This window comes from Galeopterus variegatus, unplaced genomic scaffold (assembly GCF_000696425.1).
Source record: "Galeopterus variegatus unplaced genomic scaffold, G_variegatus-3.0.2 Scaffold508, whole genome shotgun sequence".
NCBI lineage: Eukaryota > Metazoa > Chordata > Mammalia > Dermoptera > Cynocephalidae > Galeopterus > Galeopterus variegatus.
In genome coordinates, this window is record NW_007726619.1 from 257,725 (window position 1) to 278,267 (window position 20,543).

The window sequence follows — 20,543 nt, forward strand, 5'->3', positions numbered from 1 at the left end:
AATCATTTAAACATAATAAATCCTTCTTTACTTCTTTCAATTGGTAAACTGGAAATTTTGCAAGCATATTCCTGCTGGTGTATATCCTGATTTTCAAGATGTACTACCTACCCCCGCGCAAGGCTGTGTTTTCTTTCTTCCTTCCTCCCCACAGCCCCACCTCCAGTATTTTAGGGCACCATATGTAGATAAGATGTGTGATAGCTTCATTCTGGTAATTAACATGCTTGTTTGAGGTTATAATATACATTTGAGAAAGGCCAGGGATTTCCCCTGAATATCTACTAACTGCTTGAAGTGGCATTTTCATTCTGACTTGGGTTTCTTTTTGTTTTGTTTGACTGCAGCATACTGGAGCATAATGAAAGAGTCTATTTTGAGTCCTCAAAAGTAGTGCTGCTGCAGACCATGAGCAAGAGAGAACGAGTGGACTTCAGCCTGCACGAATGATCTTGAATCACGAATGGTAAGTCATCCGAAGGACTTGGCATTTATTAGCTTTAGATTTCATCAGGCATCATTTTTTTGGTGTACCAGCACATCTTATTCAAGGCATAGCTATTTCTCTGCAACCCAAGCAAGAGGACATTTGAGAAAATGTTGTTCTAGAGACAGAGAGCCAAGAGAGCAACCAAATTTATTTAAAGTGTTTGTTTCTAAAATTTGCATTTCATTCTGTAGGATCTAGGTAGCATGCATTTGTGGTTAGAAAAGAAGATCCCCACCAAAAAAAACCCAAAACCAAAAACAAAAGCCAAACAGCTAAACATAAAAACAACAAACAAACTGTATCCTCCAGATATTCCATTTTAGCTGAAAGCATAAGGGATTAATCACACAAGAGGTAGTAGATTCGGTCTGATGGCAAGTTTATTACCCTGTAATCAAGTATTGGGATGGGCAAAGTGAGAGACATTGAGAGTTCCCAGCTCCTGTTCAACCATGTTTATTGAGTAACTTTTAACTAAACGTGGTCCCCTGAATGACAATCTTAGTCTGTGGGTTGGAATTCAAACACTCCAAACTACACACCAAAATAATGTGGACTTCCAAGGACAGTTTGTCAGCCTAGTTCATGGTGTTTCCTGGAACGGAGTCCTCAAATAGAAGTCCAGTTCTTCCCCACCTAGCTTGGTGACCTTGGAAAACTAACTCATCGTCTTGGATTGACTCACCTGTGCATACCTAAATCATCTCCAAGGTGTCTTGCAAATTTCAAATTCAGTTCCCTCCAGTGAAATTAATTAAATAATTGTACCCTTTAATTCTTGCCCACCAGAATTTATTGTGTGCCTTTGGCAAGTCATCATTTGCAGAAGGGCTCATTATATCAACCAGTATGGAGAAAAGGAGCCAGGTCCTGAGGGTCCCCTTCTTTTTCTAGCATCCATCCTGGAATTTAAGTATCTGCAATTAACGATTTATCCCCTTGCAACATTAAAGAAAATGTGGCAGTGTTTTCTGAATATTATATTCAAATAAACCAGATAGGCTTCTTTTGAGCTATTGTTCTTTTTCTGTAGGGTGTCTAACTGTTCCTTTCTCTGTGCACGCTGTCACTGTGTTACTCGTTATCTGCCAGCTCTTTAACCCCATGGCCCCCCAAACTTTGTTTTACATGGAACAGAATTTATTATTTTTCTTTCTTACTAAACAGCCTCTTTTCTTAAGCAGAACTATGAACAACACTTCAAATGATTCTCAGATGTCACTCTTGTTAGCAGCTGGCTATCTGCCTCAGAGTGGTGCATTATTTGAGTTTCATAACAGCATTTTTTTCCCTCTTACAAATGTTAAATTACGAAGTGCAGGAAACCACATGAATGTGGCAGAAAGAAAATGCAAACCCAGTGTTATGTGGAAATGCCAGTTTTATGGTCCTTCTGGTGAAAGTATCCTCCCTGTAATTGACACGTGAAGTCTCTTGACCTGTTTCCTGGTCGTCTTCTATCCCATAACTTCATCTTTATTTATGCTGTATGCTATGGCCACCCTGTCAAGCTGAATCAGGAGGTTTGGTTAAGACGATTGCTTGGGGCTACCTCTTATCCAAATCCTGCCTGACCATGAAGCCTGGCTCTCATTCACAGAGTCTTCCCTGAATCCTGGGGATTTCACTAACTGGTCTCTTCTTATGAACTCCCAAAACATTTAGAGTGTGCATCATACAAAAGGTATTGCTATGTGTTGCTTTGTGGATGTTTGCCATCATCCTGTCTGGGCTGCAGACTGCTTCAAGGTAGGAATCCAATCACAGACTAGTGTTTTTCTAGGGCCCTGTAGTCCCAGGACCTTCTGCATCTGAATCACCTGGACATGTTTATTAAAGTTACAGATTCAACACTAGCAGGCTTGATGAATCAGAATTTCTGGGATGTAGGGCCCAGGAAACTCACTTCTGATAACTCTTTTGCACACTGAGTTTTTTTTTTTTTAATAAGAAAGTTTTTTTTTAAATTAATATTTTTTTACATTCTATGATGTTGTTGTGGAGCAGTTGGGAGGGAGGGGGAGAGGAGAAAGGGGAAGGAAGGAAGGAAATGGGATGGAAGAAGGAGGAAGGAGGGGGAGTGGGATTGAGGCCAGGGGGCTTCCAGTGGTGGCTTGGTCATTGCCAGGCTGGGTGCAGAAGTCAGGGGGGTATGGCAAAAGCCCTCGTCCCCCACCATCCCAGCTCAGGAACCTGGGGCCCTTCTTGCTGTGGTTTGGTGGTTGTCGCTGGGCTGGTTGCTGGTGTTGGGGGGCCTGACCAAGGCCTTTGGCCCCCTCGCAACCCCTGCTTGGGAGAGCCCAGGGTGCTTCCTGCAGCAGCTTGGTGGCTATCGCTGGGCTGGTTGTGCATGTTGGGGTGTGTGGCCGAGGCCCTTGGTCCCCACCCTTGGGACTGGTTGAGGGTGTCAGGGGGCATCACTGAGGCCCACAGCCCTCCCCCCTTTCTGGTTTGGTGGCACAGGGGACTTCTGGTCTTTCTAGGTGTTACAGGCATTTTTTGTGCACACCAAGGTTTGAGACCAACTGTCTGAGACTAATTCTGCACCCTCCTCTTTGTCTCCTCACCCACAGCAAACGGTCCAGGACTGAGCACATCGTAGGAGCCTAGGAAATATTTGCTTGTTGGTCTAAGCAGCATCAAACTATGAGGGTGATATTCACTCTTTAATTGCCTAGCCTTTTCAGTATATGAAGTTAGCATAGTCTCTAAACCTCTAGAAACCCAGTTTTGTCTAAATGCACAAAGTATTCCATTAGACCAAAGGCTTTTTTGGAAACCATCTTTTTATGAGCTTTTCACCTCAACTATTGAGTCTGTCCCTAAAAGTGACAGTAGCCCTTGAGTCTGATATATCAGGAACATCAGCTACGGGGAGATGGGCTGGAGCAACAGGATGGGAGGAAGATGTGAGAGTGGAAACAGGGCTATGCTAAACTGGAAGCTTTATCTTTGGCTCCCAAAGCCACACCTGCTGCCCTTGGCAATTTATTGTGAGTGGCATTTCTTTCAGCTGCTGGGGCCTGCAGATTGTCAGTTTTGGTGGCAGGACAGTGGTCCCATCGCTGGAAGGGATCAAGTTAAGCTGCAGTGGACGTCCATCAAAGCACCCACAGTGGCAGTGGCAGATTCAGGATTTGAATCTGATGTTAACAGACTACAATGGTGACATTTTTTGGCTCCCTACTTCCCTCCTCTTTTTGCTCCAGCAAGGGCATGCCTAGCCTTGGGTGAACCAGAAGAGATTTGCAGGGTGTTGCTGCTTATGGTACAATCCCTGAATGCTCTTGCTGATGGTTCCAGCCCTGGTAGATGGATCTGACAATTAGTTTAAGTCAGAAACCAAAAAGAAGAACTCACAGAAGCTTAGCTAACTTATAAAGGAACAGGTGGGGTCATCAGAATATTTATTAGCTGTTAAGAAAACCACTACCAAATGCATTAAAAATTTTTCTTGCAACTTTTTTTTTGACTGTTGCTTAGTCATAATTTTACGTGGAGAAGTTGTGCCAATCCCACATTCAGTTTGTGTGAAAAGTCACATTCAAGCACAGTGTCAGAAAAGTATCTTCTCCCAGGTCTCCATTCAATTATGACCGCAGGAGGTCTAGAAAGCAGAAAGGTATAATGGAGTGGATTCTCCTCATATTCTCAGTTAGGCAAAGGAAAAAAAGCACGTGTTCCCAAAGCGACGTTAAGGGCAAAAGAGGATTTTAAATATGTGCTTCATGGAGACCTCACTAGATTTTCCTCTTTGTGGCTTCTGCATAGCTTCTTTCAGTAGATTTTCCTGTGGGTGGGGGTGAGGGCTGTTTTTGTGATGCAGGAGGCAAGCGCCCGGTTTGTCAGCTACAGAAGAGAAATGCACAATTGTTTGCTTAAAGTCTTTGAGCCTTTGTTAAAGGCCGTCAGGTGGAGAAATAACCAGGGATAAAATTAAAGAAATTATAACATGCAGGATTTCAACAAAATACCACATGATGGCATTTCTGTTTTGGAGGTCCTTAGCCACACATGGAATATTTCCTTACAAGTAGCCATCCATGGTGGGAAAGGAGAAAAATTGATTCTAAAAGAGCATCAGTCTGGTTAGAAACTATGTCACTTGTGTCGTTTACCATGAGGCGTCCTTTAGCACTACAGGGTTTGCAAACAGCCACATCAATCATAGGCACTGCTTTTGGAAGGCAGATGTAAATAAAAAAAGAGCCAGGCCAATGCCCTCACTAAAGACCATCATTAGAAAGCTCGTTACATGTTTTCCAGCGTAGAGGAGCTTGGTTACTTTCATGTACCTAAGCCAGTGTTCTGTAAAGCAGTACCCAAAATGCCTTGTGGGACGTGGGTGATAGCTCCCTCCTCTTGTCGATGCTATCACGGCCTAATACCTGCCCGAGTCCTTCAGAGAAGCTGTGTGGTTTGCTATAGCTGTGAGTGAAACCACACCAGTTCAGGAAATGCAGTGAATTTTCTTCTAACAGGCATCATCAAAACAGATGTTGGTTTACTTGGTAGGTCCCCTTTCTTACTGACAATTTGAGAGCTTTGAAGGGAGGTATTTGCCGTGCATCAAAAGAAAAGAGAATTAAACTGCCGCGTTTGCAGACTGTGGGCGTGAAAACGGAAGGCGACGCGCCTCCAGTTCGTTACTGCGCACGCGCTTCCGGAAGGCCCCGCCACCATCATGGCGTCCATATCAAGTCTGCGCTGGAGTCCGGCTCGTCTTTCTCTTCAGAGTTTAAGCTCATTTACCTCCACCTTTCTCCTAGAGGGCTCCAGTTGGATGTTTTATAAGGGCCTTCAACCTTAGTCTAAACCTACAGTTGTCTTTATCCTGTCTCCCTTTATGGGATTCTTGATTGAAGAAACAGGATCACCAACCCGCTACTGTTGATGCTGGACACGTTCTCCTCGTCTTCTACTTCATCCCTTGACCAGATGCTGTAGTTTTGCCTCTTAAATATTGTATAGTCTACTCAGTCATCTCATTCCCGTGCCCTGTTCTATTTCAGGCCTTTGGCATCACTTGCCTGGACTACTGCAGCAGCTTCCAGAAGAGTATTCTTGCCTTAAGTCTTTTCTTCCTGTCTGTGTGAGAATTATCTTCCAAAAGAAAGGGTCCAATTGAGTTACTCCTATGCTTGGAAACCCTTGGTAGCATGTGGAAAAATGGAGAAGTGTTGATGACCTAATGTTTAGTATGAAATTCATACTTCAAAATTGTGTATACAGGTTGACTACAAAGTAATGACAAAAATGTATGCCTATCAACAGAGGCTGGAGGTAAATAAAGCACACGTGAAGGAATTTTTGGTATTAGGGTATTTTTACTTTTTTCGTTTTTAATAATGCTTTGGTATTTTCCCTAGTAATGAAGGAATATGGTAAAGTGAAAGAAAAAAATTAAAAGGGTTTTTTTTAGCTTTCCATTCCCTATAAGATAAAATGGAGACTTCATTGGATGTCATTCAAGACCCCCAGGAATAAATCTGTTATCAACTTACCATTTAAATATCATCTCGCTGGGATTCCCATTCCTCCCATCTCTCCACCCAACATCTCTTTCCTTTCTAAACATACTGTGTAATTTAATAGCCATGCATTTCTTCATGTTGATTCTTCTGCATTAAATTCTGTTTCTCTGCCTGGTGGACTCCTACTCCTTCGCTGAAGCATAATAGAAATGTCCCCTCTACTTGTGTTGTCACTATTCTATTGCAATTCTTTGTGTAGCTATCTCTGTGGATGGAGGGCAGAGATTGGTTTATTTTAAATCTTGAACTCCAAATGTTAAACCCGTTACTACACATAATACAGCTTAATAAATACTTATGGAAGCTAAGAAGAAAGCAAAGAACTCATTTAGAAAAATACAAATAATCCTTCAGGTAAGATATTAAAAATACTTCAGTAAGCTCAGTACTAATTACTATTTTATAAAAATTACAAAAATTACATGTTTTTTTGTTAAACAGTTTTTATAAAAGTAGTTAGATTCAGCACTTCATCATTTAAACTACTGGAGTAAACCTTTGGCATTAGAAAATTCTAACATCAGATAGAATCACTTCAGCTTCTCTGCAGCCACATTTGTAAAGAACTAAAAATTGCATTTTTAACTGTTTTATGTCATGCATCATCTTATCGGCCAAATCAGAAATCCAAATAAATGACAACAACTGCTAGCAACATTATGTGAATATGTGGTATTTTTCTCTTTAAGGAATTTAAAAAGCCAAGACTGGATAACATTAAAGGATTGATGTAACATTTTCAATTCTGAAAGGCTATTCTGCTCTAGGAATATACTTGTTACTATTTTTTTTCATTTCTAAGAAATCTATTTAGTTAAAATATCAAATGAGAAAAAAAGGATCTTGACTTAAATAAAATGAAAAAGTCATCTCCAAAATTAATTTGGCTCCTCGAAAGTTCTTTTCAAAAGGAGAAGTAGGGATGTTTTTTAATAACACACGTCAAAAATGCCACTAAAAAGTGATCATTTGCATTTATGAACAAGGAATTCAGAATGGGATTTTATGGAGATCAGTGTGTGAGGCATATTACACATCTTTTTAAATAATATCTTGATATTAGAGGAAGGTTGTTTAATACTGTATATTATTTTATATAGCATATATGTATATATGTTACAGTCAGCAGGTTAGAATAGAGAACTTCAGTTTGAGACTTGCCACTTTTATTTTGCATGATATCCTTACCCAACCTTCAGTTTTCTTGCCTATAAAATTATGACAAAAATTGAACTTTCATTATTAAATAATTAAAAATTAGTCAGTCACCAACATTTGCTGATGGATTACTGACTTGGAAACATAAAATACCACATTGCTTTTCAGCATTTTATGTAAGTTGGGTCCCTTGTCTGTTTTTGCAAAGTGAAGAACCTTAGCAGAATTTCTTATTTTTTCTGTCTTGAGCATTGCATTTATTTGAAAACCTGACTGTTCAGCTGCTTATAAGATCCATCACAAACTATACCATGGCTAATGTGAATAAATGCAGACTCACAGTTCTCTTTCAGTTACTCTCTTGTGCACCCTCTGTGGAGCCTCAAGCTTTTTCTGGTTACCGACTGAAGTTCATTTACCAGGCAGTGCTGACTGCTATATTGCTCATTTGTGAGAGCCTGAACTTGGAAGTATCCTAAATAGCTAGTGACAAAGACTCAGGAAGGCAATAGATTACTGCAGTTTTCATTACAGTGTCAGGTGCTTCCCGATATAGTAGGTGCTTATCAGAACTGCCCTCTGCAGACTCTGTATATGGGTCTGTGTGGTGATGTGGCCATAGCCTATCTGAGGGTGTCTAGTGTTGGCTAGTGGCAATAGCTTCAGTTAGGAAGGGCTTAAAGGAGAAGTAAATATTCTTGAAATTTTAAGGATCTATATAAAGATGTGTGTACTTTGATGGATCCCAAAGTTTTTTTTTATTTTACTTTTATTTTTCCAGCTTTATTGAGGCATAATTGACAAATAAAATGGTATGTATTTAAAGTGTATCATGTGATGCTTTGGTATACGTATAGATTGTGAAATATTTTCCACAATCTAGTTAGTTAACTTATTCATCACCTTACATAGTTAATGTTTTTCATTATTTATTTATTTTTATTGAAGCATAATTGATTACATATTTGTGGAGTACAAAGTTGACTATCAATAATTGTGTACAATGTGTGATGGTTAAATCAGGATAGTTAGCTTATTCATCGTTATAATACGTAATCATTCTTTGTGTCCATTAACCAATTTCTCATTAATTTTTTTTGTGTGCAGTGAAAACGTTTAAGATTTACTCTCTTAGCAAATTTCAAGTATAAAATACCCTATTATTAACTATAGTTGCCATGCTGTATATTCAATCCGTAGATCTCAAAGTTTTAAAATCCTGCCCTGAGAAAATGGATTACAGCCTCCATAGATTTTTTTAAGTAGTACATAATACATTGTTATATGCTGCTGGAAAACAATTTAATATGTTTAAGAGGATAGGTTCTTGAGGGTAGGGTTTGAATTCAAATCTGCTGCTTAATAGCTGTGTAATGTTGAGCAAGTTACCTAATTTCTTTGGTTCTCAGTTTATCCACCCATGACATAGGAAAAATAAAACAGCCCCTATCAGAGCTGTTGTAAAAACTAAATGAGTTAATGTAGGTAACGCTTTCAAAAAATGTTAGCTCTTATTTTCATATCACTTTCACGGTCTTCTGTTAGTTACTCAGTTTGTAATAAAATTTTTCCAGCATTGACTTTATTCATGGTGCCTTCTTGCAAACTCAGTTTATGAATTTATACTCAATTGGGGAAGATGAAACATGTGGGTGAACTCAGTTAGGGAAGGTGAGGCAGCCGTGGGAAGACAAAGGCATGAGGACTTGGAGGAGCATTTGAACTAGACCTTGAAGAATGGCCAGAATTCCATCTGGTGGAGATGGGAGCAAGGTGTTCCAAACAGGAGGGCCTGTGCCCAAAAGTGTGCAGAAGGGAGAGGACAGAGTGTGTGTGAGGAAAGCTGTGGACTGGGTTGGGTCCAGTGTAAGGGGTGTGAGGTGGAATAATAGATTAGGAGGAAAGATAGGCTGATTGAATAATAATGATGACGATTAGTGTGAACTATTAATTGAGTGGCTGCTGCACACCAGATTCTGTGGTTGGTGCTTTCCATCAGTTAGCTCTGATCACAACTCCCTGCAACATAGATATCCCCATTTTACAGATGAGAAAATTGAATTCATCCCATACCAAGAGTTGGGATCTTAGATGGGGGAGAATCATTGGAGGTTTTGGAATGGGAGAGGGTTATGATCACATCTGGCAGTGATTTATATATCTTCTCTGTAAGACACTAAGTCCCCTGGAGTTAGAGACACATCTTACACCACCCTGGGTTCCCCAAAGGACGTCGCACTTTACCCTCAGCATGGTGGGTACTCCATAAATACTGCTGGAGTCTGTTTTAAAAGCTTCTTCGACAAAACTTTGGAAACACGTTTTGTACATTTTTCTTTTTAAAGATGAATCTAATTAATTCATTGGGTGATTCCTTTTTTGCTTGTATGTGCTTTATCTCATTTGATCCTCCCAAGAAATCTTAAAGATAGAAAGTATAACTTTTACATTTAAATTATATGTTATTATAATGGCTGAGGTTATCGGGGTTGAAAAACATGACTTAGCTTGTAGGGGGTAAAGCTGGGATTCAAACCTTGGCTCCCTGATCCCTGTACTTTGCCATCACCCCCTGCCTCTGTGGAACCACTGCTGTTCTCCAGTCACCACTAGGGTGTTTCTTCTGGTTTAAGTCCACTTTGCAAAGCAAGCACACTGTTGCTTTCAAGGAAACTAAAGTCCCACAAAGACCTAATCTGCTTTGTAGAGGTTGCTGGGAAGGAAATTATTTTCAGCTGTACTCAGGACCCGCATTCTTCTAAATGACACTGCTGGCAGGTGGTCATTTGTAGGAGCCCATCAGATTAGCCCCTTGTATGAGCCCAGCATTCTCTATGGGGTGTGGGTGCGAAGTGAACTTGCTCTTCGCATACATACAGTTTAAAAGTGAGTACATATCAGGAGCCCTTGATATTTAAGCCAAGCACTTTTCTTCTTTCATCTGATTGAGCCCAAATTTATTATTCTAAAAGACACATAGCAACAGGCAGAGCAGTGTTTGCTTCCAAAGGCTGCGTGGAATTTGGAATGACATTTAGTGAAAGGGGAAGTTCAATTCCAGCTATCAAAGGTCACGGCCAGTAAACCTACAAGCACATATTATGTAAATTTGACCAAAATCTGTATTTATTAACTTGACAAATTTTGAAGTGATTATCTGCTCTATGAAATTGATCTGCCATCACATTCCATGAAATATCAAATGCACTTAATGCATTTAAATCAGGAATCATGAATATTTGGCACCTGTGCTGGTGCCGATTTTCCTAGGCTTAGGTCATCTGCAGCTGTACCCACTTTGCAGGATTGGGCATGGTGACCTCTACTTTCCTGGAGAGCGGCCACAGCAGTGTCATCTCTTCCATTGCCTGGCCCCGACTTCAAGGGTTTGATCAGAATATGGGTAAAGAGAAGATAGAGAATTTTTTTTGTTAATAATTGAAGAAAATAACATCTGTCAAACAAAAAATCAACTGACTTCTGATAAATCATTTTGCGTTCCTCTTTGGAGTTGATTTCCCCTCACTTTAATTTTAGCTTAAATTCTTTGCAGAATGTCTGCATGCAGGCTTGCATGTCTGTAATGCCTGCTAGGGAAGAGTTCAGGTTTTTTAGATACCATCTTTTGCCCGACGGGTCTTTTATTCTTCTGTTCGTTGATTTTAACATTAATCATTCTGTCTATCTGCCTCTGCCCCAAAACAGACAGAAACATGTGATGCCCACTGTTGGAAATTTGGTGAATCATAGCCCTTTACTTGTGGTAATATTACCCAAAGCAGAAGTATTCCTTTCTGCATAGAAACAGAAGCATTGTAATTTCACTGCAGCAATGGAATTGTAGTAGAGGTGAACATAATTCTTCTATTTACATCTTTAATGAGCCACAATTAAAAGTAGTGAGTTGGCGTGTCAGAGTGAATGTGTTATTTTCAGATTTCTATTATAGCAACTGCTGTTGCTGGTTTAAGCTGCACTTCACTGGCACCCCGGAGCTCCAAAGGCCTTAAGAAAGCCCAGAAGAGTCTAATCTACTTCCTGGAAGTTAATGGGACAGTAATGACTTTCTACAGTACTAAGGTAGAAATTGGCTTCAAATCCCAGAAGCCAGTGATGCTCAAATCTTCTTGCATGGTACATCGTTTTTTTTTCTGGTAAAAGGATATTATGGATTGATTTAACATTGAGGTGCTCAGAGGTTTTCTCTCTTCTCTTTTCTGTTGTCAAAATTGAGATGCACTGGAGTGCTCTCCTTGCCTTGGATTCATGGCTGGGGGCTCAGAGGCAGAGCGTAGTGTGTCCTAAAGGGCCTTTTCCTGGCATTGAGGGAACTAAGTGTATTGACTTGAGGTGCTCTGTGCTGGACCATTCAGCACCGTTCCCTCCCCATTGCTTCTACTTTTAATTGAGCTATGGACTTTAGTTGCACTGTGAGACTAACCTGAGGTATGCTCTTAAGAGCCTGCAGATGGGTTTCCATAAACTAGGCATGGCTGCCTAATAAATGACTGTGGACTGCAGGTTTTGCTGACAAGGTTCAGAAGCCTCATACTGGAATTCATTAAACAGCTCATCTAAAACATAATGTGTAAACTTTTCTATTTAGCCACTTGAACTCAGCAAAAATGTGTACTAAAGTATTTACCATATACTTGGTGTTGAAGAGAGCTGTAATGAAATATTAGATCTTGGCCGTTTACAGGTGTCCCTATCATTGTGATGTATGCATACTCATGCATGTGTTCTGGGCCAGGCAGATTTATCTTCTGATACTTCAGCTTCAAAGCTTCTCACTCACACAGGCCCTGAGACCCTGTCCCTAATTTTAGGTTGATACTTTTGTGAACTCTTTTGAACCTGCCCTTCCCCCCACACACACTCCCCCACCCCTTGCCTAACTTTATAAACTTCAGGCCCTGAAGACTGGATCCTCCCCAATTATGAATATGTATAAACTGTGCTTATGCATATGTTAATTAAATATGTTCATTTCTCCTTCATACTAGTATGTGAAATTCCAAAAGATCTGCCTGCCCCCCAAAATAGGAAAATTAAAGGGCTACCTTTACCAGTTGTAACCACCAAGGAAATTTATTATCTTGGATGTTTGGCAAATCATAATATCATATTTAACTGATGGTGATATGTCCTAAATATCCCAAACTGAGTCACAATTATGATTCACATATTCCTGGGAATCCCCATCTCCGACTTGCCATTTGCCCTGAGCAGTATACAGTTAACAGAGTTTCTTGGAAGCTCAGCAAAACTGAACTATAATAAATAGCTTCTTGACTTGTTGCATGCCACCTCAAAAAAAACATTAATTTAGTGACTATTTTGTGCAACATTTTTTCCTAGCTTGACATGGTTATTTAAAATTAATTTTTCCTGCTAGTAACTCACTTGTTAAGGTGACTCTGATTTGAGAAACAGCTGAATGAGTTTCTTCCTCTTTCAGTGAGTTCCTTTATTGTTCCCAGTCTGTTGTTAAGTGTAAAAGCTAATGTAGTTTAGATGATTTTTCAAAATGCACCTGGTATTCAAGCTATAACACTCTTCCTGCCGAAACAGCACTGCTATGACTTGGAAAATAAAAGACCTCAAGAAAATATAACTGATTTTTTTTTGAGGAATCAAGTACTTACCTAAAAAAAGTTTTAAAATTAATTGGTGATGCCATTTAGTCAGTAATCTTAGAGAGCTGTGATGTCTATTCAAGGTGAATGACAATTGGTGTGGGCAGAAGGTATCTGTGCATGATGGGGAACAGGGTGGTCACAAAGTGGAGAGTATTGACAACAAAACTCATCTTGATGACTCAGCAGCCATGGTGGAGGGCTGGGAAGAGAGAGAAGCAAGCGGGCAGGAGGCTGTAGAGTTGGCAGCTAGATTGCTTTGGGAGGAGGGGGGTAGTCACACAACCTAGGTTTCAGCTCCCGCTGTGCCACTAATTTCATGACCTTGGGAAACTTACTAACCTTTATGGAATCTCAGTTTCCTCCCTTATAAGAGGAGGGAAGTAGCCTTGATCATCCTTGGAGATTCCCTTAGCTGTGATATTCTGTGTGTCTGAGGAGAGACTCAGATGAACAGGGGAAATGAGAACAGTAAGGATGCGAGCACGGCAGGTGGCAGGGAGGCAGTCATGCGGGTGGTGGCCAAGGTCCAAGGTGGAAATGCCCCAGTATTAATTCAGTTATCTGCTTTCCTTTCATAGGGGAACCATGCAGGGCCTGATGTTAGGGTTGAGCTCTGGAGAAACCAGAACCTTGCAAACACCTTGCAGGGAGCCCTATTTCCCTTGCATAGACCGTGCTCCTTTTCCTTCCCTGGCACAGTGGTCCCAGCTCTGTTTTTGTGCTCAGTGCTGTGTTGGCTTTCCTACCTCCCATCCTACACCTGCTCACCCTTCCTCTGGTCATCTTCAAGATGCTGCTGGATGCTCATGGGCCATAGTAGATTTTCCTTCTCATCCTGAAGCCCTGTTGAAATGATTTCTCATATTTATTTATGTTGTCACTGTCTTGACTAAAGAATCAGACACAGTTGTACTTGTTTTTGCCTGAACTCAGACATATGAATGAGCTTTTGTAATCAGCAGCATAGGTTTGGTTTGAAACATGTGAGCCCTTGCCAGATTGCTCCTCAGTCCTTTAGTTAGCTCTCCCTGAACTCCTGACACATCCTCGGTTTCTGGCCAGTGGGTAAGAGTAGCCCCTTCTCTCAAGAGTTTAATGATCAAGTGGTGGAGACCAAGTATAAGCACAAGATGGAATAACAGTAATAATACTAATGGTAATGAAAGCAATAGACATTTTCTGAGTGCTTACTTGGAACCCAAGTACTGTGTGAGCACTTTACAAGCATTAAATGTCCTGTAGTGTGTCAATCACACACACACACACACACACACACACACACACACACACACACACACACACACACACGCTGTAGAGTTGGCAGCTAGATTGCTTTGGGAGGAGGGGGGTAGTCACACAACCTAGGTTTCAGTTCCCGCTGTGCCACTAATTTCATGACCTTGGGAAACTTACTAACCTTTCTGGAATCTCAGTTTCCTCCCTTATAAGAGGAGGGAAGTAGCCTTGATCATCCTTGGAGATTCCCTTAGCTGTGATATTCTGTGTGTCTGAGGAGAGACTCAGATGAACAGGGGAAATGAGAACAGTAAGGATGCGAGCACGGCAGGTGGCAGGGAGGCAGTCATGCGGGTGGTGGCCAAGGTCCAAGGTGGAAATGCCCCAGTATTAATTCAGTTATCTGCTTTCCTTTCATAGGGGAACCATGCAGGGCCTGATGTTAGGGTTGAGCTCTGGAGAAACCAGAACCTTGCAAACACCTTGCAGGGAGCCCTATTTCCCTTGCATAGACCGTGCTCCTTTTCCTTCCCTGGCACAGTGGTCCCAGCTCTGTTTTTGTGCTCAGTGCTGTGTTGGCTTTCCTACCTCCCATCCTACACCTGCTCACCCTTCCTCTGGTCATCTTCAAGATGCTGCTGGATGCTCATGGGCCATAGTAGATTTTCCTTCTCATCCTGAAGCCCTGTTGAAATGATTTCTCATATTTATTTATGTTGTCACTGTCTTGACTAAAGAATCAGACACAGTTGTACTTGTTTTTGCCTGAACTCAGACATATGAATGAGCTTTTGTAATCAGCAGCATAGGTTTGGTTTGAAACATGTGAGCCCTTGCCAGATTGCTCCTCAGTCCTTTAGTTAGCTCTCCCTGAACTCCTGACACATCCTCGGTTTCTGGCCAGTGGGTAAGAGTAGCCCCTTCTCTCAAGAGTTTAATGATCAAGTGGTGGAGACCAAGTATAAGCACAAGATGGAATAACAGTAATAATACTAATGGTAATGAAAGCAATAGACATTTTCTGAGTGCTTACTTGGAACCCAAGTACTGTGTGAGCACTTTACAAGCATTAAATGTCCTGTAGTGTGTCAATCACACACACACACACACACACACACACACACACACACACACACACACACACACACACACAGTGTTTAATATCCCCAAAACCCTAGGAGGCAAGGATGATTATTATCCCCCTTCCGTAGATGAGGAAACTGAGGCCCAGAAAAAAGAAGTAACTTGCCCAGGGGTACGCATGAAGCATGTGTAGGATTAACTTTTTCACTATAGAGAAATCCACATTAGTGCCAAGTCAATGCTAAATCTGTTGATTGCATGGATGCCAGAATTAGAAGAGGTTAGTTTAGATGGGATTAAGAAAGATAACAGTTTAAACTGTGTTTTATAAGAAGAAATAGTCATGATGGTGTGAAGGGGACAAAAGGGCATTTCAAGCTGAAGGTAATTGCTTGTGAGGATTAAACATAAAGAAGCCAGACAACTAATAGGTTTGTTCAGCTGGAGTGAAGAACATATCTCCATGTGACAGCAGCTAGGTAATCGGGACCAAGTGAGTGAAGAGTTGCTTAGCTGTAGTACAGGCTTTGCTGTAATTAGCAGCAGGTCAACACCTTATAATATCTCTCTGGAGCATAAAAAAGACATATTTTCAACAGAAATGTGTTAGTCTGCAAAGCAAATAAGGTGCAAGCATACATGTCCTGCCCTTAGGAGATTTCTCCTTGGGTTGTCTTTAGCAACTGACATGAGCTTCACACCCTTGCTTTGAGCTGTCACCGTCTTTGCTTCACTTTCTATTAATTAGTCTGTGTCTTGCATCTGTCGTCACTTGAAGCTGCTGAGGACATATTTGCCCCAACCTCCCGGGACGGCTTGGGAGATTTGCCTTTTCCTACACGTCTCCCTTGCCCCGGCACCCACATTCCACACTATTGCAAGGCAGGTGTCTTGGGCCGGGGGTGGGGGCATGTCTGTTGTCAAACACGCATGCGCGGCCGGCTTTGGTGAAGAGGTTTGGCTTTGGTGAAGAGGTTTCAATATGGCCAAGAACTGGAAACGGGGGAGATTGCATTTGTAGGTGCTTGGGGAAAAACATCAAAAAGACGAATCATATGGGTTGTATGATCATGTTTGTTTTGAGAGTGTTTCCCTCCAAAACTGGTAAAGAAAAACAAAAAAAAAACCATTGGGAGGGATTTCCTCAGGCTTGTCAATGGCTGGTTTGTCTAATTAATTAATTAATTAACAAATTACTTTGTTTATAACCCTCCTTGTTTGGAAAAGATTTATGGCAGTGCCTGAATCTTTAAGTCTGTCAAATAAGAGAATCTTATGCAGTAACCACGCTAACAGGTGATGCTGTGCCACTTTTTGAATGTTTGTTTATCACAAAATGACTATATATCAATAATAGATTCTAAAAACGAGTACCACATGTGTTTACATTTCTTGTCTATTTTCCATTTTTAAAAAATGGAAATGTGTTTTTCTTTTAAACTTCAAGTTATCTAGCAGTTTCACATTTTCTAGTTTCTGTAGAGGTTGGTGTCTGTGAAACGCTAGTGCTGGCATGGTAAATCTTGTTTTTGTTTTGTTTTGTTTTCCTTAAAGCCCTTCGTGCCTTGTCAAGCACTGTAAAATCAGCACTGGTGGGGGCCATCTCTGACTGTGTGACCCTTACAGCCCCCATCCTCCATCCCAGGGGAGCTTCACGATCTGGCTCTGCTCTGCTTGGCTGCACGGCTCCCTGAAGCCTACGTGGTTCAGGGTCATTGGCAAGAATCTTGTCTGTATGAATTCAGCTCAAAACTTTGGAGAGCTAAGATTCTGTATTTTCCATCTTCCTACCAATCTTCTGGAAATAACAGTGTTACCTCGTATCTTAATTTATCAGGTGCTCACGTGTATGGCCATATATAATCCTCATAACAGCTCTGCATGGCATTATCGACCGATGAGCAAACTTTGCAAGGTCACTGTTAGGGTGACCAGACTGACTCACTGCCTCTTCACTGCCCAAAGAAGGATGCCTCTGGCGTGGGGCATGCAGTGGCAGAGGCTGGGGGTTATGTGTGGAAGAGCAGTGAATAGGGGAAGGAGGTAGCATACAAAGTCCACTCCTTACTGACCAGAGAGGGAGAAGAAAAAGACACCCCATTAAGAATATTACTTATAATCTCTCATTTAAACCTCCTAACAACCCCAGAGTGAGCATTATTGTTTTTATTTCACAGGTGATGTGAGACAAAGGAGAAGTAGTAAAATTAATGTCTACCATGTAGTAGAACGTGGATTCAAGACCAGCTCTGTCTGACATGGAACTTACATTCTATATGCAAGCATAAGTGGGTTATTTCTGAGCTTTTCTTCTCTTTCTCTTTCCTTCTGACGCTTGATTTCTAGTTATTTCATGGTGAATTGAAAAATTCCTGAAAGGATATATAGGGGAAATATAGTGGGGGAATCTGAAACAAAACTATTATTGATTAGCCGTTTTAATGAAGGTTTGTAGCTAAGGTGAGAGTTGTGCAATCATCTGGGGATTTCCGAACACTGATTTTAATAATTAAGAGCTAAAGAAGGGGGAGTTCTATAGAAATGTGGGTCATGAAACCAAGGAACTGAATGAGGAGTGGTGAGGCAGGTATCCAGTTGACTTTAGAGATGGATGGAATGTCCAGTGAGACTTCGGGGTAGAGTTGGGACCCATGGGGGACTGGGATGATTTAGTTGTGGAGTGACAGAAGATTTTAACTTGTGACATTTGTGTGATTTTAGTGCTTTATACCCCATCAAGAGTTGACCAGAGTATGGCACCAATATCTAAGGACTCAGGTGGCAAATATGGGTGTCACTGAGTGGGAGCAGATAGCGAGATTTGTGAACAGGGGTGACCAAAAACATCCAACTTTCTAGACTCATGTCTTCTTTTACCATCACTGTGTATCCTCTCAAGCATAATATTCATGATACCACAGAGCTTGGGCCATATGTCTATACTCCAGTGGGAAGGATTGTGGGCTTGGAGTCAGGGAGACATGAGTTCAAATCCAGCCTCCATCATTACTTAGCTGTGAGACTCTGTGCAAGTTGATCTAAGTTGTTCTCTTAATGACAAGACATAGGTAATAATTCTGTCTCATAGGATTGCTGCACATAAGCAGTCACCATGCAAAGTACCTAACTGGTTATTTTTGTTATCAATTAAGAGTATAGATGGTCCATTTTATTGTGATTATAAAAGCTATGGTATGCCAATGAAGGGTCCTTCATAATCCAGTGAGAGACATCCTTGAAATTTCTGCTACAACAAAAATGTAAATTATTACTGGGTACATTTCCAGCAGACATCTGACCCATTTACATAGTGAAACCTCTCTAATATTTCTATTAATAGCAGCACTTCTAAGTATTAATCTGACCATTTTGTATTTAGAATCATTCTTTCTATGAACAGATTCATTTTACTGCCATGTCTTCTTAATATCTTCTAAGTATCATTATCTTTTTGCTTCATATTTTAGTGTTTATGATTTCATGTTCCTGAAATGTTCATTTACTACCTAAGAACCTCATTTTTAATAATGTAACACTTTAAAGCCAGGGTTTGGGAGGTGAAGTCGTTGCTTTTTCTTAGATGTGGATTCACAGTTGAGCAGGTGATGCTGTGGAAGGTATGGTACCTGCAGAACCAGGCTCTCTAGACTATTATCCTTTGCGTTGTCATCAATTTACATTGTCATCAGTTTGCATTGAAGTGACCACATCTATTAGCTTTTCCTCAACGAATCCTCTGTTGATCAACCCACTAAATGCTTCAGCATATGTCTCTACATACATTTGGATCACACTGTCATCCACTCACTTAGGCCCTTACATTTTTTTATGGGTATGTGAGCTATATATTTTTTTAAATTTTATTTATTTTTTATTGTAACATAATTGATTGTACATATCTGTGGGATACAGAGTTGAATATCATTACCTGTGTGCGGTATGTGATGCTCAAATCAGGATAATTAGTATATTCAACATTATACAGTGTAATCATTTTTCATGTTGGTTTACCAGTTCCTCCCTGACCCTTCCATGAACTATATTGTTAAGTGATAAGCCGGGTTTGTAAATGGCCCTCAAAACTTTAGCGTCACAGTAATATGGCTTGTGTCCTCCCCGAGGAGAAATTCCCCTTGAAGGCAGATATTTTTTTTTTCTGCTTGCTTCAGACCCCTAGCAAGAGAGTCACAAAACACGAGGTGCTCAAGTGCTTGTTGAGTGACTTAATGAGCATGAACGTGCACCTGAAGAAATGCAGACCATTGGAAGGAAGTTACCCTGGGAGGAGAGGTTCTAAGACCCATTATAGCTCCATGTTTCTATCAACACAGGTACAACTTATATGACATTAAAAACGTGGCAGGCACTTTCTTGGGAAACATTCTCATCCTAATCTTCATAGTATCTAATAAATGGTCAGGATGTTAAAAAAAAAAATTGCCCTTTCCAAGAGAAGGTCACATAGACTCTAAGCAAGCAACATTGACAAACTTTTTTTTAAATTTAGGTTATTTTAAAGAAAATCTTACTGTGTTTTTGTTTGTTTTTGAAATACGGTCTTACTGATTGTTACTCTTTACTTCTGGTAAAGGAAACCAACTAGAGGCAGTCTCTAAGAAATGGGGATTTTGATAAGGGCACAAAATGTCCCATGGATTTTAGGGAAGGTGCAACTGGGCCTTAGGTGATGGAAAACAAAACAAAATAAATAAACAAGCCCAAAATCAAAACCAGAAATCCACAGTGTATCTGAGGTTTGAGTCATGTTGTATGAACAGGATTCCGTCTATCTGTGTAAACAGGTCATTTCCAGAAAAATGGGTGCTGCATAGACAGTTCAGTATGTATCTCTACAGAGACTATACCAAGGATCTGTGATTGTTTATCTTTACTTGTACTGCTGTTGAAGATTTTGTAATCATTAGTGCTAATATTGCTGGAGAAAAAAATTAATTAAGATGTCTATTGTTCTGTTGTGGTAATTTCTACTTGCAGGGCTCATTTAACGTCTTTGCTTACAGTGAGCAGCTCTTTTCTGGTTGGAAGACTCTAAAACTACGCAATGTGCAGAGCTATTCTTCAGCTTGTTGTTTCTTCTTCACCTTGGTTCGACTTGCTACCCCTAGCTGACTTCCCCCAAGTGCTGGGGTGGTCCTGTGCAGCTGAGTTGCAGTGGATATCCCTGCTGGGGTAGGAGACTTGCTGATGGAGGATCCTGTCGGTGAGATGTTGGGTGTTGATGACAAGATGGTTCAAGAAGCAGATGGAAAGTGTTTGGGGAGCCTCCTCAGTGACTTAATATAGCTGAGGAAATACAGACACACCCGCTGCCCTCTTTGTCATGTACTGGAAGGTAACACTGAATTCACTGCATAGAATCATACAGTTCTAGGTCACCTG

The 20,543-nt window shown here is 40.8% G+C and overlaps 1 long non-coding RNA gene across 1 annotated transcript in view; it reads left to right on the forward strand.

The window, feature by feature from the left end:
* The first annotated feature begins 357 nt into the window (after nt 1-357).
* LOC103587970 overlaps nt 358-20,543 on the forward strand; it is a 109,292-nt gene continuing 89,106 nt past the window's right edge. The window contains exon 1 of the long non-coding RNA XR_550273.1: nt 358-466. This is a non-coding gene — a long non-coding RNA (uncharacterized LOC103587970). The remainder of the gene's footprint in view (nt 467-20,543) is intronic.